General features: G+C 42.9%; 1 protein-coding gene and 1 pseudogene across 45 annotated transcripts in view; both read left to right on the top strand.

Annotated features, from left to right (window-relative positions):
• RBFOX1 (RNA binding fox-1 homolog 1) overlaps window positions 1-26,935 on the top strand; it is a 1,470,157-nt gene that overhangs the window by 744,097 nt on the left and 699,125 nt on the right. The window lies entirely within an intron of this gene.
• On the top strand, window positions 10,864-11,842 carry LOC139437477 (inorganic pyrophosphatase pseudogene; annotated as a pseudogene).

Below are 26,935 nucleotides of genomic sequence, written 5' to 3'. Positions count from 1 at the left end.
GTGCTTAGCTTAGTCATCACGCTTGCTGCATTTTGGATTTCTTTTCTTTTAGTTGCTCGAGACCAGGAATTCTTAATGTTTTTTGTTCCACGGACCCCTTTGCAAGTCAGCTGAAAGCCGTGGACCCCTTACGAGGTCCACACTGTACCGTGTGTTATTTAATAAATATATCACCTCCACGCCAACACGTCCCCACAAGAATAATGGTTGTTTTTGTTTTTGTTTTTTAATTTCGATTCAAGCTCACGGACCCCTTCTTAAGAACCCCTGTTCTAGACCCTCTTCTTATTTGCTTAATAGCTATGCTGTTGGAGCAGCTGGGGAATCTGAATGAATTAATAAGGTAGATTTACAATAGAAGCATATAATCAACGAAATCACTGCCTTTAAAATCACGTATGTCAAAGAGCAACTGATTTAATTAATGTGTTTGTTCATAGATACTGGGAAAGTTTTATTTGATTTCACTAGTTTTAGTCGTCTCTTTCTCAGAGACACTCGTCTGAAAGAATATTTGCTTATAATTTGTTGCATAAAAGGGATCTTTGTAAAGCAAACACCATATGTAGCTGCTCAGCTTACCTTTAAGGGAAAATATTGAAGTAACACCCTCGAGCTGTTCTTTTCTGTGTTCAGAACTCAGAGCTAAATTTCTATCTCTGTGGTAAGTATTGAACCCTTGCCTCCCACAACCAGGCTGCTCGAATATGAGATAAAATAGTTTCTTGGAATGGTAGCATCCAAAAGGTTTCCACAGCCCTTCATAGAAGCTGTGAGCTGAAAACACACCTTTAAATGTTAAATGAAGAGGCGCCTTTTCTTTTCTTCCCTCCTTCCTTTTTTTGTGGGAAAATAGTATCCTTTGCCATAGCCAAAAATGTTAAATGTTTTTAATAAAAGCTTAAACTTAAGTTAGCAGAGAACATCTTTACCCTAAGCATAAATGATCCTGCCCCTGGCTGAGTTCTCAGGCACTGAACAGATGCGGGTAGTGAAAATCGAGAAGACTCACATGGAGGGGTGTTTTGTGGTTTTTGTTTTTTATGCCTGTGACAAACACCTTCTCTTTGGGGAGAATGCAAAGTTTCTGCACAGCTCAGCCCATGCGCTCTGCAGAGCGCCCAGCAGCTGGGTGATGCGAGCACCTGAGATGACCTGCAGAGGTGGAGCAGCGCCGGCTCCCGCTCCCAGCAGCGGAGCAGCAGGCACAGCAGGTTCTGGGGCTGCCTCTGCCCACAGGCACGCGTGACGGCTGGTTTGCTCCAGATGCCTGAAGCCCATAGGCGGGGGGGTGCACGAAGTGTGCGCCAGCTTTCCAAGCGCTGGGTACTGGGACCCACCTGCAGGCCTGAGCCTTGATTACCCACGCCTGGGAGCCAGCGGGCTGTTCCAAACTCAGTTGATAGCAGGTGCTGGGTGCTCAGTCGCTGCAGGTCGCCAAGCACATGTCTACGGAACGTGGGAAGACAGCAGAGTGTGTCTTCAACTACCAGAACAACAACAACAACAAAACTACCAGAACTCTGCTCTTAATTTTCCCGATAGCTATGACGTGTGACGCTCCTGCTCTGTAGCGGGCACTCTGCACACTCTGCATTTGCTCTATGCTGTATCTAAACCCCTCACACACACATAATTACTTCCATTTTGCGGTTAACAGCAATAACAACAGTAAAACTAAAGTGCAGAAACTTGACTGAAAGGCAAAGCTGTGATGACATCCCAGGTCTGTCTTATTCTAAAGTTTTGACCCTTCCGATTACAAAAGTGATTTTCAGTTTTTAAAAAAATGAGCAATGAAAACATACCTAATTTGAAGTTTCATGCAAACTCTGATAGAAGAGCAGATGAAACAAAGAAGTTGTTGGTTGAAGTGGGGGGAGGAGAGCCTGGGGCTCTGGCTGACCCCTTCTTCCTTCCTCCTTCCCTCAGGCTCACAGAAAACGTGGGCAGTGGTTTTCCAGGTGTGGTCCAGGTGTGCTCGAGGTTGGTCCAGGTGTGCTCTGCTACCAGCAGCAGCAGCATCACCTGAGAGCTTGTGAGCTCTGCCATCTTTCGGTAAAGCTTTGCTCCACCCTGCCTTATGACAGCTACGTTTCCTGATGTTGACTCTGAAGCTTTCATTGCAAGGTCCAAAGTGGTCGAGCGATGCAGTCAAACAATATCCACGATGCAATGCTTATTTTTAAGAAATTGAGGAGTGGGTGCTATTTACTCAACCCAACATTGGGGAGCAAAATATTGACATTATTAACCATACAATAAGAAAAAATAAACGTCTATTTATTCACTTCCAGTTAAGTATTTCAAACCATGTTTATTTGAGGAAATCAGAAGATGCCATTCTCTTTAAGCTGAAGTTTTGTGTGTTGTGTGTGTGTGTAGGTGCATCGATCAGTAAGAAAGGAAAGAGAAAGTGCTACCAAAAAATTACATCCCACCATTAATTGTAAAGGCATCTCAATGTCTGAGATATTAAAATGAAAAAAAACAAACAAACAACAGTATGACTCAGAATCAATGGACCATGGTGTGCACGAAGTGGAAGTTAGAGACGCTTCAGGGAATCCCTTGCCAGAATGCCCAATTAGCCAGTATATCAGGTATCTCTGAAAGCAAGACTGTTCTGATATAGTCAATTCAAAACAAAACAAAAATATGGCCTTGTCTTGTTCAGAATATTTTATCCACTCCCAGGTTTCATTTACTATTGAGGAGCCCGTCCCTTTGTTGTATTCTCTAAGCCTGATTTTTCCTGTAACTTCAAAATCATCCCACACGGACTCATTGTCTCCCTTCCATTTTTATTGTTGGCTTTGTTGTTCTCGTTCTGATTGTTTTTACATTGTTTCTCTTCCTCTTTCTCCAATACCATCTGAAAGAAGACAATGCAGTTAAGACCTTTGTTTTGACAGTTGTGCTATCAAAGAAGATCTTCCAAAGCCTTACGGCTTAGGTATGATTTTGAGAAGCAGAAAGGGTACCGGATATCAGCAGGAGTCTTCCTGAAAACCAGTGAATATTCCCTAAACTTTACATAGTCTTCTCTAGCTTTTCAAAACATTTTGTTTTTGGTATTCAGCCGGATCACCATGTAGGTCTTTATCAAGTTAGTAAAACTAGTTTTCAAAGAATTATTTTCCCTTGCTCTCTTTCCAGAACCATCATTTTCTGTGACTAGTAGCTACTCATTTTGGGGTGTTCACTTGTGTGTTTGATAAAATGTTCAGCTAGTATTTTAAGCTTTAGAAACATTTCCCTGGAGAGCTGATTTTCTTTAGAATCCGAGGATATTAGGCAGTAGTTGTGACACTTCAAACACTTATTTCCTTACAAAAAAATTAATTTAACTTTTGTAAAACCAATAAAAAGAAATCAAAGGAAAATAAGGGGCTACAGTATTTTATAGATTTTTATTTCTGATAGCTGAAGTCTCACATTCTCAACAGTTTTCAGCCCATTGGTAATATGAATTGAAAGGAAGAGGCTGTTGGAAAACTTTTTCATTTTTCTGTAAAAATCAAAACTTGTAGCGGAGTCTATGTATGTCAACACTTAGAAAGCAATTGTTGCCCAATTTTCTTGGCTAAGCTACAAAAAATGAATTTTATATGCAAGTCAGTTTAGTTAGGCCAGTAATATATTAAGGAAGGCAGGGAAAAGAAATGGGAGAAAATAACAGATTATGGGTCTCAGGTAGAGAGGAAAGGGGCTGAAAAGTGATAAAGAGGGCTGAATTGCAGACTACAATTCCCCATTACAGATTACAAAATGCCGAGGTCTACTTGCATGCTGATCCAGGCAGCGGGGAAGAAGGCAAGTATTGGGGGGGATGTGAGGGGGGTCCTTTGGTGTTGGTGATTCCCTTTTAAACCACTAAATATTCCGCCCTTTTGCTAATGACAGGGGAGGAGTCCCAGCTGTTTGCTGTTTTAACTGATTACCCCACCCCTCAATCACCTGGGAGGACCCAACGATTAAGGCCCCTGGAGAATATTCAGACCTTCTCCTTGATTCCAGAGGAAATCTCATTGTGAATGGGAGGTCTCACAAGGGTCTTCTGGCAACTGTCTTGTGGGGTGTTTGTAGCCATGTGGATTTCCTGCCAGCTTCCAGATTCCCCTGATTCCTAATCTACTAGCCTGCTTCACAATGTTTTCTTTACATAGTCACTTACTGTCTTGGGTTTCATTTTTGGTTCAGGGGGAAAAATTTAATTTCTTTGCAATTGTACTATCTGCCAACCCAAGAAATTTTAGCTCCGCCTAGTTTTTATTTGCTCTTTGTTCTCTGGTTAAAATACTACAGAGCCACAGGATTAGAAGTGCATTTTAGAGGTCTCTCAGTTCACTGTCTTGTTCCTTGCAGGTCAGTGGTTAAATATCCCTGACCCAGAAATCTTCTATATTCTAAATTCCAAGGATTCTTAAAATGGGGGGCAGGGAAAGGGGAAAAGTGAGGGGGAGGGGAGGCCCTTGAGGACGCAGGGTGGCATTGTTCTGTGAGTTGATTCTGCAGCTAAAAGAAGAGTTTTAGCATCTGAATTCCTTCCCAAGGCAAGCACAGAAAATCCCATCAGTAACTTACGGTCTGTCTGTGGGCATCTCCAACCTCAATTTTAAAAATATATATTAATTTTTTTTTTTATGAGAGACGTTGTTGGTTTACAGAACAATCATGCATAAAATCCAGGATTCCCATCTACGATCCTGTTATGAACACCTTGCTTCGGTGTAGACGAACATTTGTTACAACTGGTGAAAGCACATGTTTACAGCTGTACTTGTAACTATAGTACACGTTTAAATTAGGGTTCATGGTATTGTGCAGTTCCATGGATTTAAAAAATATATATATTCTAGCGTGATTTCTTTATTCTACAGAAATTACAACCTGTAATTGCCCCGTTTTAACCACATGCAAATTATAATACAGTGCAGTTAATCCCATTCACAAAGTTGGGCTGCCAACCCTGCAAAGTTGGTGTTTGTTAAGCCTTGTCCTTCCCCTTAGGTTGTAAGTGATTCTTCAGAGAAGTGTAGGCGTCTTCAAATTTCATTGTATTTTTCTTCTTTTAGAGACAGCTTGGTTATGAGGATATCACAAAGAGCACAAATTCCAAAAATTTCATCTCCAAATTTCAGTTCTTCTAGTGTGATATTTGGTAGATTGTATTATTTTTCAAAACATGCACTGAGCTGCCCCGCCCTGCTTGCCTCTCTTTGCAGAGGATTCTATCCTACTGTTCTGCTCCTGCTGGCTTTGGCTAATTGACTTGCTTTGGCCAAGGAAATGTAAGCTGCAATGACATATGCCTCTTCCAAGTGGAAACTTTACGAGTAAGCATGCACCACATTTTCTTTTCCCTCTTCCTAAAGACCAGTGATTTCTTAGGTAGGGGCTACTCCATCAGCTGGAGGTCCCAGAGAGAAGAGGACATGAAGCAGAATTGAAGAGGGCCTGCAATGTTCCTGTAGCAAGAAGGAAAATAACATCTTTGTAAGTCAGGCATTGGGGCCATTTGTTAATGCAGTACAAATTACCCTGTCTTAGTATTTGCTACATTCGCATGTAGTCCCAAGTAGTCTCCAGTCTTTGGAATCAGAAAGAGTGCTACTTCATGTCTGTACGCCCATCCTCACCCTGTCGGCCTCCATTCACTGTTTGCTCAATAAATTCTTGATGAACTGTATTGAAATTATTTGGTATCATTTGGGCCAGCCATTTCTGTTCTTTGAATTAGCATTTTCCAAAGGGTAGTGAGATTTTAGGTGTTCTGCAAGATTATTTTAGGTTATCCACAGACAAGGCAATAAGTAACATCAAATCATAGGGTTAGAAAATTATTCCCTTTTATATTCTCTTTTAACACATTTTAGGGCATTAAAAACAAACACACAAACAAATGAAACTCTCATATAGCCTCAGACTTAAGCAGGTAATGGCAACCAGCCAAAATATATGAAGCCTGATTTGTGTGTGTATATATATACTTTTATTTCCTTTCATTTATGGCTAAGGGTACTGATTCATGGAAGAAATTGCTTGTATATAGTTTCTTTTAAAATTTTTGTGTTTAGTACAAAGAGATGATTTAAATCAAATATAAGTCAGGAGAATTGGCAGCGGATATGGCAAAAACCAACAGACAACATGGCAAATGACTGAAGTTTGGAAAATCACTCCTGTAAGCTTTTTTCCAACCCTACAAAATTGTTATGAATACCAAAAAGAGAGTGAATGGGCTTTATGGATGGAAAAGTGAGTGGCACATATATTTACAGTCACCCTCTCATTAAAATATTTTAACCTTCTAAACTCACTTCCTGTCCTAAGTACTGACTTACTGGACCCATGGGTGCAGGTAAAATAATAATAATAATAAATAACACACTAGGTCAGGTTGTAAATAAGAAAGAAGTATGAAGTCAGGGGAGAATGACATTGAGAAAATTTGAAAAGATTTTTGCTTCCCGGTTTCTATGTTTAAATATTGTCTAGAATTTGTTTGAACTCACCTATTTATTTGCAGCTCTGACCCTTCAAGACTGAATTTTCAAGGACAGCAACTGCCTCTGATTCACCATTATGTTCCCCTATCATTTAATAAATGTTTGTCTATTGAAGTCAAGAATTGTTCCAACAACCATTCATTCATTAGTGACTTTCAATTAAAGCATGCCGGTGCATTCCATTACAGGTGCCAATACATCCATTTTTATTATTAATAATAACAGCAAAGACAAATATTCATAGCAGCTATAAATTATAGAATAGGAGTGAGAAGTCTTGCTAGGCACTTTATTTTTTGAGAACTGTTGTTTATAGCAACCTGACAAGATTAGGGATATTATCTCTAATGAGGAAATTGAAACTTGTCAATGTGTACAAAACTAGTAAGACTTAGGAACCAAACACAGGTCTGTCTGATTCCAGAAACATTTGCTACATTTACCTAATACTACCATGTTGATAATAAGAGGAAGGGAAGGGAAGGGAAGGGAAGGGAAGGGAAGGGAAGGGAAGGGAAGGGAAGGGAAGGGAAGGGAGGGGAGGGGAGGGGAGGGGAGGGGAGGGGAGGGGAGGGGAGGGGAGGGAAGGGATGGGAGGGAAGGGAAGGGAAGGGAGGGGAAGGGAGGAGAGGGAGGAAAGGAGGGAAGTATTAATAGAAAAAGAAACAAAAGAAGGAGGAAAAGGAGAAGGGAAGGGGGAAGAGGAGACGGAGGAGGAAGAAGAAAAAGGAGAAGGAGGAGAAGTGGTAAAGGAGAGAGGGAGAGAGAGATGAGCATACATCTTCCAAATCCATCCTATTTATTGATCTTCTACTTCATCTGTAATGGTAAGTTCTTTCAGTGCTTCGAGCAAGGAATTCCTCAACACCATTGTTCCAAATTGCTGAAGCTGCAGCAGTATTTTCCTTGTTTAATCTCTGTAACTTATAGCAAACAATATTGTTAATGCAATCTTTTCCTTGAACATACTTAAGGTTTACTCTTACTCCTCTGAACATGAAAGGTGACACTCTACGGAAGTGCAATCTGTCTTCAATCTAGCATCTCAGCAAGCTCCTGTTGCCCCAAGTAGAGTCATGGTTGAGCCAGCAAGGGTAAGACACGTTAGGGCTACTCAAGGGGCAGATTGTCCTGGCTACTTGTTTCTTTTCTTCCCAGCAAACTGATATTCTCAGAAGCAGCCATGGCTGCTCATTTTTTACTATTTGCATTTTGAGCCGGCTTACACGTACAGTAAAAAACAAAACAGAACATTCACGCTGCCTACTCTGGATTTTCTACTGTGGGGATGTGAACTGCTAGGCAGGCAGGAATGGATCACATGTCTTTGTTTCCTTTAAATCAACTTAAATCCTGTCCAAGTCCCTGACCCAGCAGCTTTGGAGGTCCTCTTTAGCAATCCAAAGGTTTAAATTGGAGTTCTTTGGCCAAACAATACTCTTAGAGAGCTACTTCAAGTTTGTAACAATAAAACCTTGTCGTGGTTGTATTTTAGAGAAGGGTCTTGGATTGTAAAGGAACAGGACCTGTAAAAATAACTCAGTTAAAAAGAAGGTAGAAGGAAGGTGATTGATTGTAAGGACACAGGAACGAGTTCTTCAACGTCCAGACTGAAAGTGAGGTACAATGGGCACTGTAGCAATAGTTCTGGAAGAGGCAGGGAGGTCAGAAACACAAACTCTTAGAGTCTCTCTCTCTCTCCCTCTGCCCCGCCCCCTCATCCCCCGACCTCCACCCCATGGTCTTTTTTCTATGCACAACCCTGCTCATCTGCTTGATTTCTCTCTGCTCATTCCTTCTGCCTATTCGCAACCTTTGTTCCTCCATGATTCTGGCTTTGTGTGTGGCTGGCTCCTTTGACCCTGAACTCCACAGACTTTCACTTTGGAGTTCACCAAAAGCTGCCTACCTCACCTGGGCTCCCAGATCCCATCACAAGTTGCAGAGTGGCTTGCTTTCTGTCAGGTGGGCGGGAGGGGGAGGTGCTTAGGAGAAATGGACACACGCAGAAGCTAGGACTGGGGAAGGAGCTTCCAGTCCTCCAGAAGAACGTGGTGGCTTGCCTTTCTGTTTTAAATTGTTGGGAGTTGGGATAAGAAGGGTCCTCGAGTTCAGATTTATGCAGTTTATCTAAAAGTGGCATCAAGTTGTTAAACTACAAGGTAAAAGGGAGGCTTTTCCATAGCCGCATGCTTCATCTTCTCAGAAATTACCCAATTCGTGGAAAAGCTCTTTTCTATAAACTCAACCCTTGTAGTTGTGTGATGTAGAGGTCCTTTATAAGTACCGATAGCCAGGAAACTATGCTGAGTTCACAGAACATAGCCCCAAATCAAATCAAGCCCCTGGAGACTCAAGCCAGTGTTGGCCAGAGAATTTTAGGATTTTCCTCTCAGAAGTCTATACGTGATAAAAAAGAACTACAGTCCTGCTCCTGCAAAAGAGCGTAGGCCTGAGAAGACCAAGGCCGCAGTTTATCTACGTGGAAACCAAGATCTATTTTCAATGAAATGTCTGATGCATTTGGACTTCTACATTTAACCACGGAGACCAAAGTGAGGGTAACCTCTCAGGACAAATCTGACCTCCAGATATCTAAAAAAAAATAATCACTGACAAAAAGCATGCCTAATACCACATAGCCTATGGAACCAAATGTGTTTGGGAATAGTTTAGGTAGTCTGATAGGGCTGAAGTCAGGGAAGTCAGGGGATGATGGATTCTTCTAGGTTCTTGGCTATGTTACATATAAGAATTTAAGAATATGCTGGTTTAGTTAGGCTGGTAGTTTATTGAGAAGTGGGAGAAGAGAACAGAATTACACGCTTGAACCTGCAGATGCGGGCTCCTCTAGGCAGAGAGAGAATTTTGGGGTTGTGGGACTATCTTTATTGAGCTCTCATTTACTCCTCCCTTTCCCAATGTTGGGGAGGGACCCCAGCTATTTGCTGTTCCGATTGATTTCCCCATACATTTGTTCCCCAGGGGGCCAATGGTGAGGTCCCTTGAGGATATCCAGGGCTTTTCCTTAACCCCCAAAGAGATTTCATTCCAATCTCATTCCAAATGAGGGTCTCATGGCCGGGGTCTCGCAGGGTCCTTCTGGCAGCCTTCTTGCTGGTGGTCTTTCCCTCAGAGGGTCTCCATGTGGGGTCCCATGGGCACTGTTCACAGCCATGTTTTTCTGCCAGGTCTTAGACTCACCTTTCCTTTTCCTAAATTAAACTGCCTCAGTTTCCTAAATTAAACTGGACATACCCTGCCCGATCACAGATAGAGAGGGCTGGCGCAGAATGGATTTAGAGAGAATATGGTAAGAGGCAAGTGCTGTGATGTCTTCCACTGATATACAAGTACAAGCCCTTGATATAGCTCCTCTCACTCTTAGAAATTCTGGCTCTATCTATCTATCTATCTGTCATCTACTTCCTTTCTCGTTTCCACCTCCTCCTTCTTCTCCTCCTCCTCCCCCTCCTTTCTCCTCCAAGGTAGCTGTTTCCCCATCCCTTCATTTTCTATCTCAGCCATCATTCTTCATCCTCGTACAGTTTCAAAGACATCTATATTTCCATGAGCCAGTTTTATGTGTATCACCAGGTTGACAGTCCAGGAGGAAAGCTGCTCACATAAAGGGAGAGACCCAATCCCTTCATGGTGCTGTGCTCTGGATGGCTTTGAGAGTCAACCCAGTGGGTGGCGATTTGAATCTCTCTTTTACTCCAGCTGCAGGAAGTGGTTTTTCTCCAGCTCTGAGTGCTCTTTCCTCAACTTGTTTCCCAGCCATCTCTTCCTGTGAGGCCTAAAAGTCTGCCTCATGTTTCAATCAACCCAGCCCTGCCCACCCACCTAGATGTACTTCCAAGGCGTGCTCCAAGGCAGAAAGCCTTTCTGGAAATGGTGGCCATTGGGGTCCTGAAGGCAATACTATGAAACCTTAAACTGACACATTAAATCCCACTAAAATATTTATGAATTAAGTAGAGATTAAAAAAAAAAAAAAACAGTTGCTAACAGATTGCATCGGTTTAGATGAAAATACCCTTTATCTTTTTCTAGTATCCTTAAAAACCATTTTCCCTGTGTATTTGTAATTTTATTTTATCAGTAAAGGTAGTAGACCAGAATAAGAGTGTCAGATTTAATTCTCTGCTGCAGTTCTCAAAATAGTTGTCTCATAAGTAACATGTGGCTCACTCAGCTAAAATTAAATGTCTCAGTGTTGCCAAATGTTTTCTGTCTAGAATTTGCAACACACACCCTTCCAGAACTAACAAAACTCTAAAAATCACCACTAAAAAAATGTCAGTCTATTTAAGACTTTTCACAAACTCTGTAAACTTCTAGCTTAAAAATGCTGACTGTAGCCCTGACAGCCAGTAGGCATGCAAGGTGGCTAGTCTGTGGCAGTGGGGCTGGAAGAAGGTGTCCCATCCCCTGTACCACTAGTGATTTCAGCAGCCAGGAGCGCGCCATGCCCTTCACCATGGAATAGCGCATCTTCCTTAAAAATGAAAAAGAGCAATCATCTATATATCCATTTCATAATAACTCAATTTCTGCAGATACAGATGTGTTCCACATAGTGGTTGAAGCACCATGTTAATCTTGTGCAAAAATGAAGTTTGCTGTAAAGGATCCTTTAAACTCAATTAAAAAGGATGTGCAAAAATGAAAAGTGTCATGTTGCAAAAGTGTTTTCTTATAAAGGTTATATCTGGGGCTGTGGTACCATCCCTCAGATTGGGAAGACCCAAGACACAATGACAAACATACTGGTCATTATAATGACAATGACCCTATTGATGTATTCAAAATTGAAGCAAGGTGTGTGCAAGAGGTGAGCCGGCCAGGGTGAAAGTTGGGGGCATATTGGCTGTGCCTGATGAAGGGAAACTGACTGTAAAGTTATTGTCATTAACACAGATGATCCTAATGCAGTCAGTTATTACAATATTGACGATATCAACCAGCCACAATCTGACTACGTGGAAGGTATTATGGACTGGTTTAAGAGGTCTAAGGTTCCTGATAGAATATTAGAGCGCAAGTTTGCTCTCACTGTAGATTTTAAAGATAAGGCCTTTATGATTGATGTTATTAAAAGCACTTATAACTATTAGAGAGCATTAGTGACTAAGAAAACCAATGGAAAAGGAATGAGTTGTATGACTACAGCAGTGTCTGACAATTCTTCCAAGTTTGAGCCCAATCCCGGCTAAGCCATCATGGGTGCTTTCCCACCACCTTGTGAATCTGCCTGCACACAATCAACTGGTATAAATGAATGGTCATCAGAACAACTAATGGAATTGATCTGCAATACAAGATGATGTTGCTGCACTCTTTTATATGGAAGTATTAGTTGCAAAAGTAATAGCTTTTCAAAGCTTTAACTTTTTAGAACTAATCTAACTAAAGCAAAATCTGCTGTGACCAATCCCATATATTCAGCATGTTATCTGTCTAAAAGCATGTTTCATATCTCAACTCAGATAGCTTTTAGTACATGCGTAAATATCAAAGCAGATGTTGTAATTTGTAAGTTGTTTGTGAATAGATGTGCAAGATAAGCTCATGCTGGATGTATATGTGTACCATGCATTAGAAATAAAATTATTTTGCTGAAAAAAATGCTGACTGTAGATAACATTTTCAAAAAGATCCTAGATTAATCTAATGCCATTTTTAAAAACCTAGTACTTTCATCCTTGTGAGTTAGTTTCAGAGAAGCACCATATCAGAGAATGTGCAATATCATAGCAATGTCACATACTTTTGTAACATTTTAGGAATCAAATAAGTCCAAACTCCAAAAAGAATATATCCCAGTGATTCCTAATTTCCATAATTCCCTGGGTAGCTTTAAAGAAAATACAGAGCCATGTCTCCTCCTGTGAATATCAGGGGATAGAAGAATCAACTGGTCTACCTTTTTCTGCTGCCTATACATTACTTACTCTAAATTTCTGTCTCCCCTGTGGATAAATAGGGATGTATTTAACAAACTGCCCATCCCTCCAGTGACTTCTACAAAGCAATTGAATGTGATTGGTAAGAGGATGGATCTATGCTCAGGGAATAAAAATATAGTAATAATAAAAAGACCCAAGTTGTGGGTCCCTGGGGATACCATGTTTTGTGGGAGGAGGAAAAGGGAAGAACTGAGAGAGGAAATAAAAGAAAATTAAAGGAGACCCATGAGAATACACACAAGTGGACTGTGTGTAAAGGAAAGAGAGATGAACTCTATTGATGGGCTCTCTGGAGCCATAAAACAGATTCAAATTCAAGCTCTGCCACTTCCCAGCTGTATGACTTTAGACATTTGGTATCAGTTTCCCCATCTGTAAAATGAAGAGCATCAATGACCCTTATTCTCCTATGCCATTTTGAGAACACTGCTTGGATAGAATTAATCCTATATAACGTCATTATTATGGGTCTATTAGATAAGTGCCTGGTGAATAGTTAATGCTACGTCAATTCTAGGTCCACTGATTGCTTTGTGCATTGATTGAAGATCCACAAATGTTCGTGGGATGTGAAGGTATTTGAGATCATAGGCCCAGATGAGTTTGTAGGGGTAGAAAACATATTGCAGCTAATGCAGGAATCAGTGAAAGAGTAGTGAGAAATGGGTGATGGATTCAGACTATTTTCTCAAAAATACATTCGGTAAAAGGAAGCAAAAGAAAGGGTATTGCAGCTGGCAAGCCATCTAGTGGGAAATGACAATGACAACAAGGTAACAGCAAAGCAGCAGCACACCTGCATGGAGTCTTGAGCACCAAGCACTGAACTTTCCAGCCATTTGCTGACCAAGTGCTGACAACCACCTGGATGAGGAAAATGGAGCTGTGGGCTATTCCTATTTGACATATAGGGAAACTAAAGCTGAAAAATAACTTGCCCAGGGCAATAACACTGATGGAGAGTAAAGAGGAAATTTGAACACAAGCCAGCTGTTTCCAAAGCCCTCTTCTTGACTGCTAAGCTATCATGGAATAAATTTACATTGATCAGGTCATGTTCCTACACAGATTAAAACATGATGTGGCTTCATAGTGCATCTATGAAAAAGGCAAAATCCTGAATGCATCTTATGCAGCCTAACAGGTGTCAAGCTTACCACTCACCTGCAACTCTACATTCCAAATTCCCTAGGGTCCTTTCTGTCCCCCAGACATCAGACATCTCCTGTCCCCCCAATCCTTCATTTCTGACAAGGCCAGATCCCCTTTCTATATGTACTCACAGCATATGTCTCTCTCCCTTTGTAACATTTAACAGGTACAATTTTATATTTGGGTTGTGATGTTCTTTTAAGAAAATTACCATCAGTACCTTACTAAACCACAGGTTCCCATGTGGGCAAGGAACAATGTCTGCTTTTGATGCTTACTCCGTGCTTGATACTTGGTAGCTATTCAATAAAAATGAGTTGAGTGAATAAATCTCATCTCACCTTGTTGCAGCATTGCACCTAGTAACTGAATGCTCGCAGTCCTTTATGGAGTATGAACCCATAATCACCCCTTTGGAATAAAGATCTATATCCAGCCATGATAATGACTAAGCCCAAGCTGCCATCTGATTGACAGGATCATGGAATGTGGCTTCCCTTGTGTGTTGAGGACTAGCAGTGAGGATTAGGGGTGAAGGCTGGAAAATGCAAGCACACTAAGTGTACCCCAACCCCCACAGCTTCAGCTTGTGATATAGCTGCTGTAGGAAGCCTTTGGAATCAGCTCTATCAATTATTTAACACCCATAATTCAGTCCATATTAAAGATTTATTGTGACAAACTGAAAAACAAACTACAGACACAAAGGAAACAGAGAACACGGGTTCTGCCGTCAGAGTTACATAGCATATAAATTGCTCATATCATTGGGAGTGACATCAAGAGAAACAGACGATTTGAAATGAATGGATGGATTTCTGGAAGAGATTGTTCTGCTGTGTGTACATGCGTGCTTTCCCACGTCTGCCTGTGGACTTCCTTGAATTTCATTTTCTGTTTGGCAGCCCCTGCATTCTCTTGCCCCAAGTGTTTGTTCTCTTTCAGTTCTCACCAAGCCTGGATGGATGCTCTGTAGTTTTTCAGCCTTCAATCAGTAGCTTGTGACCATTTTCTGTTCTATCAGGAGCACTGAGTCTGTTGCTTGCCACGCCATCTTGGATGCAAAGAAAAGAGTCTACAGTCAAAGAGATATTGGGTGAGAAATCCAGCTCCATCTCTTAACAGCTGTGAACCTCTGACAGGATTATTGAGCCCTCCAAGTTTCATTTTCCTCATCTGCAAAATGGGGATAATAAAAATGTCTACCTAATAGAGTAGTAAATGAAATTATATCTACAAATTACCTGGGATGGTGAATACTTGATCCACGGTGGTTTTGTTTCGTGCTGACCCTTTTGCTAAATGCTTATTATCATACCCACACACAACCACACATGCAATTTTTGTTATGAACAAATTGCATGATACGTATATATTGGAAATATATAAACTTCTAATTGCAATAGGATACCAAAGGAACTGGCATTTTGTAAGTGAATAATACAAGTATTCAGGTGAGAATTTAGCAGTAAGAGAAATTTTCTGCCCATGTGTGGCTCCAGTCATTTGAATTATGTTTAACTTTAATAACAGGGTGATCTTAGGAGAAATTATTTAACCTCTTTCTGTTTCAGTTTCCTTATTTATAAAATGAGGATACTTGTGAAACCAACTTCTTTGGGTTGTTGTAAAGATTACATTTGTTAATATTCATAAACCTATTAAAATAATCCCTGGCATGTAGAATATTTATATGAGTTCAGTTTTGTTTTATTGTTGTTGTTGTTGTTATTATTGCTATTATCATTAGACTGAGCCTGTGTGATAAACTGGGAGATATCGGGGAATAATTCACTTGCTGTGTAAGCAGGTTCAAACTTGCAATTATAAAATATATATTCAATTTGTCTAATTCTCCCCAGCTCCTCCAACAATATACTAGTCTAAGTTGTCATCATACCCCCCTGAATTACCTCAAAATCCTCTCTGGATCTTTCTGTAGCCACTCTGGTCACTTTTCCATCCTTGTTCCCATGGGGGAACACAAATTGGATCGTGTTGCCACCACTCACCACCCCACTTAAAGCCGTGCCTTTGTTTCTAGTTGTTTTGAAGACAAAAGCAAACTCCCCCACATGGCCCTACCTACCTCTGCGCATTCACCTGCTGCTCCGCCTTGCTCGTGAGTTTTGAGCCGCCGCAGTCTTCTTACAGTTCTGCCAGTGAGCTCAGTGGTGCAGCACATGCTGTTCCTTCTGCCTGGAACTCCCCCTGCCCTCAGCTCACACAGCTCATGCCATTCATTCCTCAGGTCACAGAATCAGTACCACATTTTTCAGGCCTATTCTCCTACACTTAATGTGAACTAGTATCCTCCACATGTTCTCTTACACTCCCTTCTTTTTTCTAAGCACATAATTGCCATTGTAACTATCCACTTACGATGGTGTTATTGTTGAAAGCATGCCTTCCTCTCCATGGCCCAAGCTGCATGAGGACCGGTGGCCTTGGGTATCTGGTTCAACGCAGAAGCCCCTCCAACTTGCACCAGTGGTTGCTATGAAAATATTTGCTGAATGAATGAATGCAATTTAAGAGTTTCCTGAGCTGGTTCATTAGGACCAGAAAGCCTTCCTGACATCCCTCCCATCCACTGGCTTTAGGCAGAGTTGGGTGCTATGTTTTTAAGTTGTGGTCCCTGAGAAGTCTGACCTTTCAGGCCCGACATAGGCAGTCACAAGGCTCTGCTTGCAGGCCTGATGGGATAAATCTGCCCTCCCCACAGTAGACTGGGTGCCTAGCCAGTGCACTGCAGTTCTCCGGAGGGATTTGCAGGTAAGGACCCAGTCCCCACCACTGCCTGCCCAGCCATGCTTGTACACATAGCTCCATTCCTAGCCCAGGTACCTCCATTCCTTGTTCAGAGGCTTGGCGGAGGGATTTTCTCCACTTTGGGCCAGTACCTTTCCACTCCGGCCTTCTCCCTCTCCCTGCTGCTGGCCCCCGGGGTCATAGAGAGGCAGGAAGCCTTCGTTAGGGCTCTTGGCAGTGAGGCAATTCCCCCATGTGTGCTGCATCCTTCTGACCTTTTCCAGGTGCCATTCCCTGGGGGAAAATGGTATGCAGCACTGGGAGCCAGCAGCTCTCTTTCTGCTCTTGCTTGCACCATCGCAGTGAGTGAGTGTTCAGTTTGACGCGTTATCCAAACTGACCACCTCCATACCTGGCGGCTCGCCACTCACAGCCCTTTATTGTAAATTATCCACAGATAGACTCTGTCTTCCCCATCAGGTGGTCTCCTGTACTTCTCCCACTCCAGGGTTGAACATGGGTGTCAGTACCTATAGACAGGAAGAAGAAACTAAGGGAAGAAGGAAAGCAAGGAGGAGCAATCCAGCTCAAGTCCAATGAGGGTGGACTCACTACGTCATCTCCTCCACCAAGTCCATCTCTCCCCTTCAGCCCATTTTAACAACACTTCCAGTCAGGAGAAGTTTCACCCTGGAAATAAAGTCAAGAGACTAAATGGGGCATCCCTGTATGGATCACAATCCTCAAGAGTCTAAGAGGTTAAACGGTGTCTTGCAGGGGCTAACCCTGAGACTCATGCTTAGACCATAACCCTCAACCGAGAACTTGGAGCGAATCCAGATAAGGTTTTTGTATCCACAGTGGATTCCTCCGTTACTCAGTTATGCTGTGAGAGACTGAAGGGGGAAATAGACATTTTTACAAAATCTGTTTCTGGCAATGTTCAATAAACTAAAACAGTTGAGCTTACAGAATTTTCTGTTGTTTCTGCAAAGAGATAATTTGTTACATGGAAGCTCATTTGCTTATTTGGAATAAACACTGCTCTAGACCCAGTAGAGATGAACACTTGTGGATGAGATGGATCGAGAAAGAAGAGATGTAATACTTCACTGTTATATTTACTGTGTTGAATATAAAGTGGGAATTGATGAAAAATGTGCTGGGTTTCCCTGTGTGAGCCTAAGTGATGAACTGGGGTTTATTTGCCATCTGGCTTCTAAGCAGAGATTTTTTTTTTCCATGTCAGAAAAATGGCACCTTCAGAACCATTGTGTTACTGACATCTGTTTCTCAGACCTTTGCCTGAATGAATTATTCAGAATATGCTTAAGACTGTACTTTATCTGACATATGGAAATATAAAGTTGCATACTTGATGTCTCCGTATATCTGTCTACATAAAATCAGGTGCCATACTCGAAACCCAGAATTTTAGGAGCCGGAAGATTAATTACTCTGAATCATGTGATTCTTGATATCTTAATTTTTGGCAATTAATCTGTGAAATTCCATGTGACCCCAGGGTTCTGTCCCGGCAGTCCCTTCTTGTTTCAAATGTGCCCCCTACAGCCGCAATGGGAAGCCATTCAGAGTTAAATATGGGTTTCACAGTAAAACTCGGTTGGAGATTCTGTGTTTGTCAAACAAGCAAAATGTTGACTTTATCAAGAGGAAAGCCTTTGTGGACATAATGAAAAGGCCTGGGGAGAAGAGGAAAGTCAGGTTTCCAAAGACCCCCTCCACCCAGCACACCTTCAAAACCCTGCCAGAGGAATGTACACAGCCTGGATTTAGCATTGCCCACCAGATTGTGCACTCGGTTTTCCATTTGTTCATTCATTCATTCCTTTGTCCTACATTTATTGAGCACCTACTATGTGTCAGGTGTTGAAGATATAGATTCTACATCTAATGTCGTGGAGTTTACAGAGTAGCAGGGGAGATAGTCCTAAATAAAATAATCACTGTGATTAATTTACAACTTTGAGATGCGATGATTGCTCCATGAAAAGCAACCGGGGGGGGGGGGGGAGTGAGCGGATTTGCTCAACTGATAGAGCGTCTGCCTACCACATGGATGGGAGGTCCAGGGTTCAAACCCAGGGCCTCCTGGCCCATGTGGTGAGCCGGCCCATGTGCAGTGCTGCTGTGTGCAAGGAGTGCCATGCCATGCAGGGGTGTCCCCTGTGTAGGGGAGCCCCATGCACAAGGAATGTGCCCTGTAGGGAGAGCCGCCCTGCATGAGAAAAAACACAGCCTGCCTAGGTATGGTGCTGCACACATAGATGCAGCAAGATGATGCAACAAAAAGAAACACAGATTCCTGGCGTCACTGACAAGAATCTAAGAGGACACAGAAGAACACACAGTAAATGGACACAGAAAGCAGACAACTGGGGGGGTGGGCAAGAAGGGGAGAGAATTAAATAAAAAATAAATCTTAAAAAAAAAAGAAAAGCAACCAGAGACTGTGAGGAGCTATTTAAATGGAATCTTGACGAGCTTTTCAGCGGGTACTTCTCAGAGGAGCAGACTCTGAAACAGTGATGAGAAAGGTGGGCTTGGTCCAAAGAGAGAAGATGGAGGGAACGGTCTGCGGTTCCAGGGCTCGTGAGGCATTTCAGAAGCCAGTATGGCTGGAACAAGAAGGCTCAGTGGAGAGAAGGGCTACAGATGGTCAGAGAGGTGACCAGCACCCAAGCCCAGGGCCTTCCAGCCTGGGTTAAGGATGCAGGTGTTTAGGCAGCAAAGGCTGTGGGAAACCAAAGCACAGAGTCCAGCAAAGAGGTGGGTTCTAGAAGCCCATTTACATTTTCAAAAGCTCACTAAAGCCCACCCTGCTCATTTGTCTTTGAAGTCCCAAGGCCTCATGGTCAGTGGATGCTTGTGGAGTAGACACATGACACACAGGAACCCCTCTTCCTTTGGATCAGATGCAATGTCCATGGGCATTTCAGAAAGGGAGCCTGTGACAACCTAGCACAGAAGCAGGCGGGAGGTTTCAGCTAGCCTGTACTGATGCGCCCTGCGGACTCTTCCTTGGGAAGTCCAAGCGGGTCTTCGCCTAAGGCACAAGGAGAGAGACTCCTTTTAGAACGTTTCCAAGGGCTGCAGAGAGGACACAGAGGAGCTGGGGAAGAGCACGGCAGCGGGAAGAGGGAGAAGGAGGAGGCTGAGTGCTTTGGGGAGGACACTGCTTTTAAGCCAAAGGAGAGAAGTTGCATCTTCAACAGGGCAAAACTAAGGGGGTTCATTACGTGGAGAATGTCTTCATTTGCCAGGGCTGCTGGAGCAGAGTACCAGAGACCAGGAAGCTTGAACAACAGAAATTCATTGTTTCCTAGTCCTGGAGGCTGGCGGTCTGCCATCACGGCAGGACCAGGCTCCCTCTTAAAGAAAAGATCCCGGTCCATGCCCCTCCCCTGGCTTCTGGTGTGTGGCCAGCAATCCCTGATGTTGCTTCGCTTGTGATGGCACGACTCGGCCTCTGCCCCTCTCACTTGGTGTGTTCTCTCCCTGCCTCTCTCTCTTTTTCTCTTTCTCCCTGCCTCTCTCTACTCTGAATTTCCTCTGCTTATTGGATAAGGCCTTATGTGTTCCATATTGGCCTCATCTTAATCACACCTTTAAAGGTCCCACTTACAAATACGTTCAATTCACAGAACCAGAGGCTGGGACGTGGCCAGGTCTCTCTGGGGGACATGACTCAAGCCACATAGAGAAGCTGGCGCCAGCTGGACATGAACTGGCTCCTAGGCCAAGCCTCCGGGAGAGGGTGTTTAGTTCCTAAAGGAGGCTGGGGCTTTGGGGATACACCCTCACAAATGAGGCCTGCATCCCCAAAGGCTGCCACGCTCTCACACAGCACAGCATGTGAAGGCTCCGACCTGAGGGACCAGATACTCTCTGGGGACGTAGCCAACTTAAAAAGTGGGATGTTCTCATTTGTCTCCTCCCCACCTAGCCGTGCAGATCTTTCTCATGAATTTTTTAAAGCCTAAAGGAAGGATTCACGTGTGTGTGTGTGTGTATGTGTGTGCACGTGGGATCAAACACCACCTTGGAACACCACATAAATTATGCATGTGCGCGCATGTTCTAGATTCTTCCTTCCACCGACGTCTGCCGTTGAACCCTTTTCTCTGTGTGGCGGCTCGAGTGGGAAGCTTATGAAACCCATCCATCTTGGGCCTGATTACTGTTCGGGGAAACCTCTCCTCAGGCTCCTTCTCTTCTCCTCGGCATCTTCTGTGCACGGAGACCTGCTGTTCTGTACCTGCTGGGAAGGCCTGCTTCCCTGGTGGAGGCCACTTTTTCTGCATGAAGCTTGAGGGGAAGGAAGTCAAAGTGGTTAATTTTAGTAGGGAGGAATTGTTTTTGCTTTGTGTTCAGTGAAGTTTCTCTCTATTACACTTTTCTATAAATTCCCCCGCTCCCAATTCCCTCAAATGACAAAACTACAATTTGCCGTATAAACAAAAGCAGTAGGGATGGAATCTTGTGGCAGCCGGTCTGTCAGAAGTGCTGGGCTTGTTAGCATGGTAAAAGAGTTAGAAGAATCCTCCAAGTTGTACAAAATTGAATTACTTAATAAACTTGAGGTAACTTTCTTCCCTGGGAGTCATTGCCTTAAAAAAACAAAATCCAGTAAGGCTATTTTGCAGCATTAGCATTTTGCATTTGGCCAGTATGTTCAAACACTTCTTTTTTTTTTTTTTTTTTTTTTATTTTATTTTATTATTGACTTTGTAATAATATTACATTAAAAATATATATGTGAGGTCCCATTCAACCCCACCCCCCCTCCCTCTCCCCCCCCAACAACACTCGTTCCCATCATCATGACATATCCATCGGATTTGGTAAGTACATCTTTGGGCACCTCTGCACCTCATAGACAATGGTCCACATCATGGTCCATACTCGCCTCCATTCCATCCAGTGGACCCTGTGAGGATTTACAATGTCCGGTGATTACCTCTGAGGCACCATCCAGGGCAGCTCCATGACCCAAAGACGCCTCCACCTCTCATCTCTTCCTGCCTTTCCCCACACCCATCTTCCACCATGTCCACTTTTCCCAATCCAATGCCACCTCTTCTTTGTGGACATTGGATTGGTAGTGTCCATTGCACCTCTATGTCAAGAGGAGGCTCAGATTCCACCTGGATGCTGGATGCTATCCTCCCATTTTCAGTTGTAATCACTCTAGGCTCCATGGTGTGGTGGTTGTCCTTCTTCAACTCCATCTTAGCTGAGTGTGGTAAGTCCAATAAATCAGATTGTAGGTGCTGGAGTCTGTTGAGGCTCAGGACCTGGTTATCACATTGTCGGTCCAGAGATTCAAATCCCCTAAATCTATCTTAAACCCCAACGTTAACTGCACCTCTATCACATTAGCATGAAAGCCTTATGAAGGGAGATCCCATCTGAGTCCAGATTCATCACACATAAACACCGTCAAACACTTCTTGTTCATTCATTTTTGCTAAATATTTTAGCAAGTGTATCTTAGCCATTGCTTCCTAGAGAACTGATGCAACTGTAGCTTGCAAAAATAAAAGTCGTTGGCTATACTTTCCTAGAGCTAGCAGGTTAAACTTTGTGTTTATTCAGATTCTTTCCTGGTTAACACCACCATCCCCCTTCACCACCAAAAAGGAAAACAAGACAGACAGCAGGTTAATCATCCATATTAGAAGAAGTTCATAAATGCCTGCGGCTTCTTCACATGGAAATGGAAATGGTATCTTCCACAGACCCAGCCAGCCCCTACCTGGAGAACACGCTGTTTCTGCATCTTGTTATTAATAGCCAAGGGCTGTATGTTTATCCCCTGGCCTCTCAGGCAAGGTTAGATTACCGTTCCCTGGAAAGTTTAGATTGCTGTTCCCTGGAAATGAGGTCAATGCGTACAGGCTTCTTCCAAAGTGACATCGATGCTTCACTCTGCCCTTGTGTTTCTAGAATGAGCTTCGCCAAGGACCCCAATGAAGGGCCCTCCTGCACTATTTTGAGGAAATTGCATGCCTTTTTCTTGCCAGAAGAACCACCCAATAGAATCAGGAGCAGTGAACAAAACTCCACCTGCTACTCCACCTTGGATGGAGCAGTTTGCCTTATCATTAAAAAAAAAAAAAAGTAGAATTATAAGCAGTATTGTGTGTGTTGTCTATCTATCTATCTATCATCTATCTATCTATTTTCCCCCTTCCCCTCCTCCCACCTTGCTGTTTTTGCTGTCTGTATTGTCTTCTCTTCTCATTTTCTCTCCTCTAGGATTCACCAGGATTCAATCCTGGGGACCTCTGATGGGAAGAGAGGTTCCCTGTCAATTGCACCACCTCAGTTCCTGGTTTCTGCTGCACTTCACCTTGACTCTCCCCTTGTCTGTCCTTTTTTTTTTTAATAAGCAGTATTAATGTAGTTCATCCAACATTGGAGAAAATGTCAAAGCAGATCGGCAGAAGGTGCCCATCCTATGGGCAACCCAATAAAACAATTTATTAGTTCAAAAATATACATTGTCATGCAGAGCAGGAGGATTAAATATTTATGTCTGTTCACTGGAGTAATAAAATTGTATTCAATTATGTTACAGGCACTACCTAATGATTGTTGAAAACTCATAATAACACTGAAACTCATAAACTATACAGGGTAAACGATGCTGGGAGAAAATTATGGGAAAATAGACTCTGGCCTGTGGAAATGTGGCTTTATTTTGAAATAATTTGAAATAACATTGTATGCATAAAAAATCAAGTTAGCTTATATAACCACACTCTAACCTCCAGAAACTCTTTTGTTTGTTTGTTTCTTGTGAAGTAAAAGAGAAGGGCTACATCGGCAGTGTCTGAAGTGTATGGCAAGCTGGTCCCATAGAATTGGAGCTCCTTGAGGACAGGGATGGGGGCTTTCTTCATCTCTGAATTCTTGGCACTCTCACAGAGCCCACCTTGGAGTTGGTGTCTCCTAAATATTTACTGATCTAAATTAAAACTAATTGTTTAATTCATCTCTCTATTCCAGGGGCTCTCAACTAAGGGTGGCTTTTCCCCATGTCAAAATGTCAAGAGACATTTTTGGTCATCACCACTGGGAAAAAGATGCTACTACTGGCATCTAGTGGTAGAGGCCAATGATGTTGCTGAACATCCTACAACACACAGGACAGTCTCCCACGATAAAGCAGTACCCAGGCAAAATATAAGTAATGCCAAGTTGAAAGGAACCTTAACACATTTATCTCCTATTCTGATCCCAGGGGCCAGTGGACATAGCTTTAGAGACTACTGTACCGAGCTGTCCTTTAGAGAGCTGCTGTGTGCCCTTCTGTCCAGCCCTGCATCTGGCATCTGTTCTTCTGCCCCAGCACTGTGCTATCCAAGAGCTGGCATGTCCCCCCTCCAGCCTTTCAGGGATCCTCTTCCGCACTCAAGGAAAGACCCTCTTCTTCATCTCTGGGTTGTACTAAGCCTGCCCCACCCAGCCTCTGACCATTCCTTGAACTGCTAGGCTCTACCAGGACTCTGCTGTGTTTTCCCATTGCCTTCTCCCATCTTCTATTATGGTATTTCCAAATTACAATCTATGACCTGTTTTCTTACCTCTTTCCCCAACCAGATTTTTTTTTTTTTTTTTTTTTTTTGAGGTACCAGGGAGCCGGGGATTGAACCTGGGACCTCATTTGCTGGAAACCAGCACTCAGTCATTGAGCTGCATCGGCTTCCCTGGGTTGTTTTTTTGTTTTTTATTTTGTTTTTTTGTTTGCTTGTTGTTTGTTTTTGTTTTTAGGAGGCACTGGGGACCGACACCAGGACCTCCCATGTGGGAAGCAGGTGCTCAACTGCTTGAGCCACATCCACTCCCCAGACCTCCTTTAATAGCACGGAGCATGACTCACACATATGCCAGATGTAGAGTAGACTCTTGGTTAATTGTTGATAAAGGTTAATGAATCCCATATCATCTATGACGGGGTGGATGGTGCACCCCAAAACCCATGTCCACCAGAACTTCAGAATGTGACATTATTTGGAAATAGGGTCTTTGCAAATGTAATAGTTAAGATGAGGTCATCCTGGATTAGGATGTACCTTATATCCAATGGCTGGTGTCCTTAAAAGAAGAAGAGATGACACAGAGAAAATGAGGACATTGGAGGATGGAAACAGAGGCTGGAGTGATGAATCTACAAGCCAAGGAATGCCAAGGATGGCCAGCCACCACCCAAGGCTGGAAGAGCCTTCCCTAGGGTTTCTGAGAGAACATGGCACTTTGGATGAGGGCTTCTGTTCTTTTTTAGCCACCCAGTGAGTGGTGAAATGTTATAGCAGCCCTAATAAACTAATGCACCATCTCTTCCAGAAGTTTGCCCTTGTAGAGGTGAAGAGGACAGGCATTGGGGCCCGAATGCCTGGTTTAATTTCCCTGGCCATCTCATTAAGTGACTGTGAGGTGTCCAGCACTCAGTCTTTCTGTACCCAGGTTAACTCATCTGTAAAAGAAGGTGATTGTAGAACAAATTTCATAGGAAATGCTGTGAGGATTAGGTAAGTTCAAACATGCAAAGCACTTTGAACAGCTTCAGACACATGCCAGGCATTACAGATGTGTCTGCCACGATGATTTGGTAAAATCTGTGCCCTCTGACCATCTCTCTTTACTGGCTCCTTCCGCTTCCGAACATGTTCTTATCTCTTTGTCTGTATTAGTTTCCTACAGCTGCTATAACAAAATTACTACAAACCTAGTGGCTTAAAGTGACACGCATGTACTATCTTGCAGTTCCGGGGATCAGAAGTCCAAAGTGAGTCTCTGGGCTAAAATCAAAGTGCCAGTAGGGCTGCGTTCCTTCTCAACACACCACAGTTCCTTCTCAACACACACTGGTTCCTTGCCTTGGCTCAAGGCCTCTGCCTCTGTGTTCCAAGCAAGCAGTGTAGTATCTTCCAATCATTCCCTGATTCTGACCCATGATTCCATTTTCACATCCTCTCTGACTCTGCTATTTCCCACTTATAAGGATATTGGGTCAGATAATCCAGGACCTACTTCCTGTCTCAAAAACCTTAATTTAATCACATCTGCGAAGTTCCTTTTGCCATGTAAGGTAAAGTATTCACAAGTTCTGGGGATTAAGATGTGGTTACCCTTAAGAGAACATTGTTCTGCTTCACCCACTCTCTGAAAGTATTCAACCTGTATGATGGGTTTGAGTCCGGACAGGATGGGTACTTAGAAGCTCTGCTGCCTAGAAGCTGTGGGGTCTGGGGCAGGACATGACCCCTCTGAACCTGTTAACTGCAGAATGAAAGTAGCAAGAAGAGAGGAGTAGGAATGCTACATGCCTAGCACATAGCAGATGCTTGATAATGGGAGGTTATTATAATGACTATTGTTGGTTTTACTCTTATTTGTGTTATTTTCCCCCAAATCGAGCTCTTTCTTTCTTACCTCTGGCCACCAACCCCCAAGCTCATCTGAAGCAGGGAAGGTATTGAGGCTGTGTGCTGCGTCCACCCCCAGGTGACTGAGTTTGCATTTATCTGGGCTCCTTTGTTAATTATGTTTGTGCAGCATTGGCTTGATTGTTTGCTTAGCAGGCTTGAGGAGGCATTCCTGATATCTCCACAGGCAGATCTCTCTTCCAAGGAAAGATGTCGCTTATTTGCTTTGTTGACCTCCCCATTCATTAGTCTAGCCTCCAGAGGCCACAAATACCCAACGAAGAAACACTGTGTACAGAGATTGTAGCCGGGGCAGCTAGAAAACGTGGGAGATGTGCAGAGAGGATGGACACACTAGATGGGTTCTATTGGAAGTCTAGAAAAAGCAGACTCAAGCAGAAAACAGGAACCCTAAGAGGAGTCTGATGAAATGATAATTCACGTTTGCAATTCAAGCGCAATTTGTGCATTTTCTCCAAATTTCCAAAATAACTTTTGAAGTTGGGCCTGGAGAATCCTTTTAAGGGCAAAGGGATCAAGTGACTACCCCAAGCCCCCCAACAAAGTAGCAGGAGACTTTCAGTTTGAACTCAGGAACTCTACCTCCAAATCCAATGCTCATTCCACAAACAAGATTTCCTAAATGGAGATGGAAGCAAGAGAAGTGGAAGGGGATCCAAGATGCAGAGTGGATAAAACAAACCCTAAATCTCAAAGTGGTAAGGCATTTTCCTCTTCCGTTCTCTTTCTATTCCTAAATCAGGGAGAATGCCTCACCTTGTTGCAAATCTTTACACTTTTGAACACTTGCAAATCTTAGAGAAAGGACACCAGAACCTTGGGCAGGCAACTCTTCCTAGCTGGGTTGGAAAAAGTTGTATCTTTATTATGTTCCTTACACCTTGTATCTGTGGCAAGTTATTTTGTTTTCCACTACAAAAGAGATACGCAATCTTCCCTTTAAAGAAATCCATACAGGTTTTTCCTTTCTCTAAATAAATTGGTTTAAAGAAGAGATTGTGATGGTAGCACAGCATTGTGAACAGAAGTAGCAGCACTTAATTATATATCTGAATGTAATTAAAAGGGGAAA

The sequence above is a fragment of the Dasypus novemcinctus genome, chromosome 23 (genome assembly GCF_030445035.2).
Source record: "Dasypus novemcinctus isolate mDasNov1 chromosome 23, mDasNov1.1.hap2, whole genome shotgun sequence".
NCBI lineage: Eukaryota > Metazoa > Chordata > Mammalia > Cingulata > Dasypodidae > Dasypus > Dasypus novemcinctus.
This window is presented reverse-complemented; position numbering and strand designations above follow the sequence as displayed.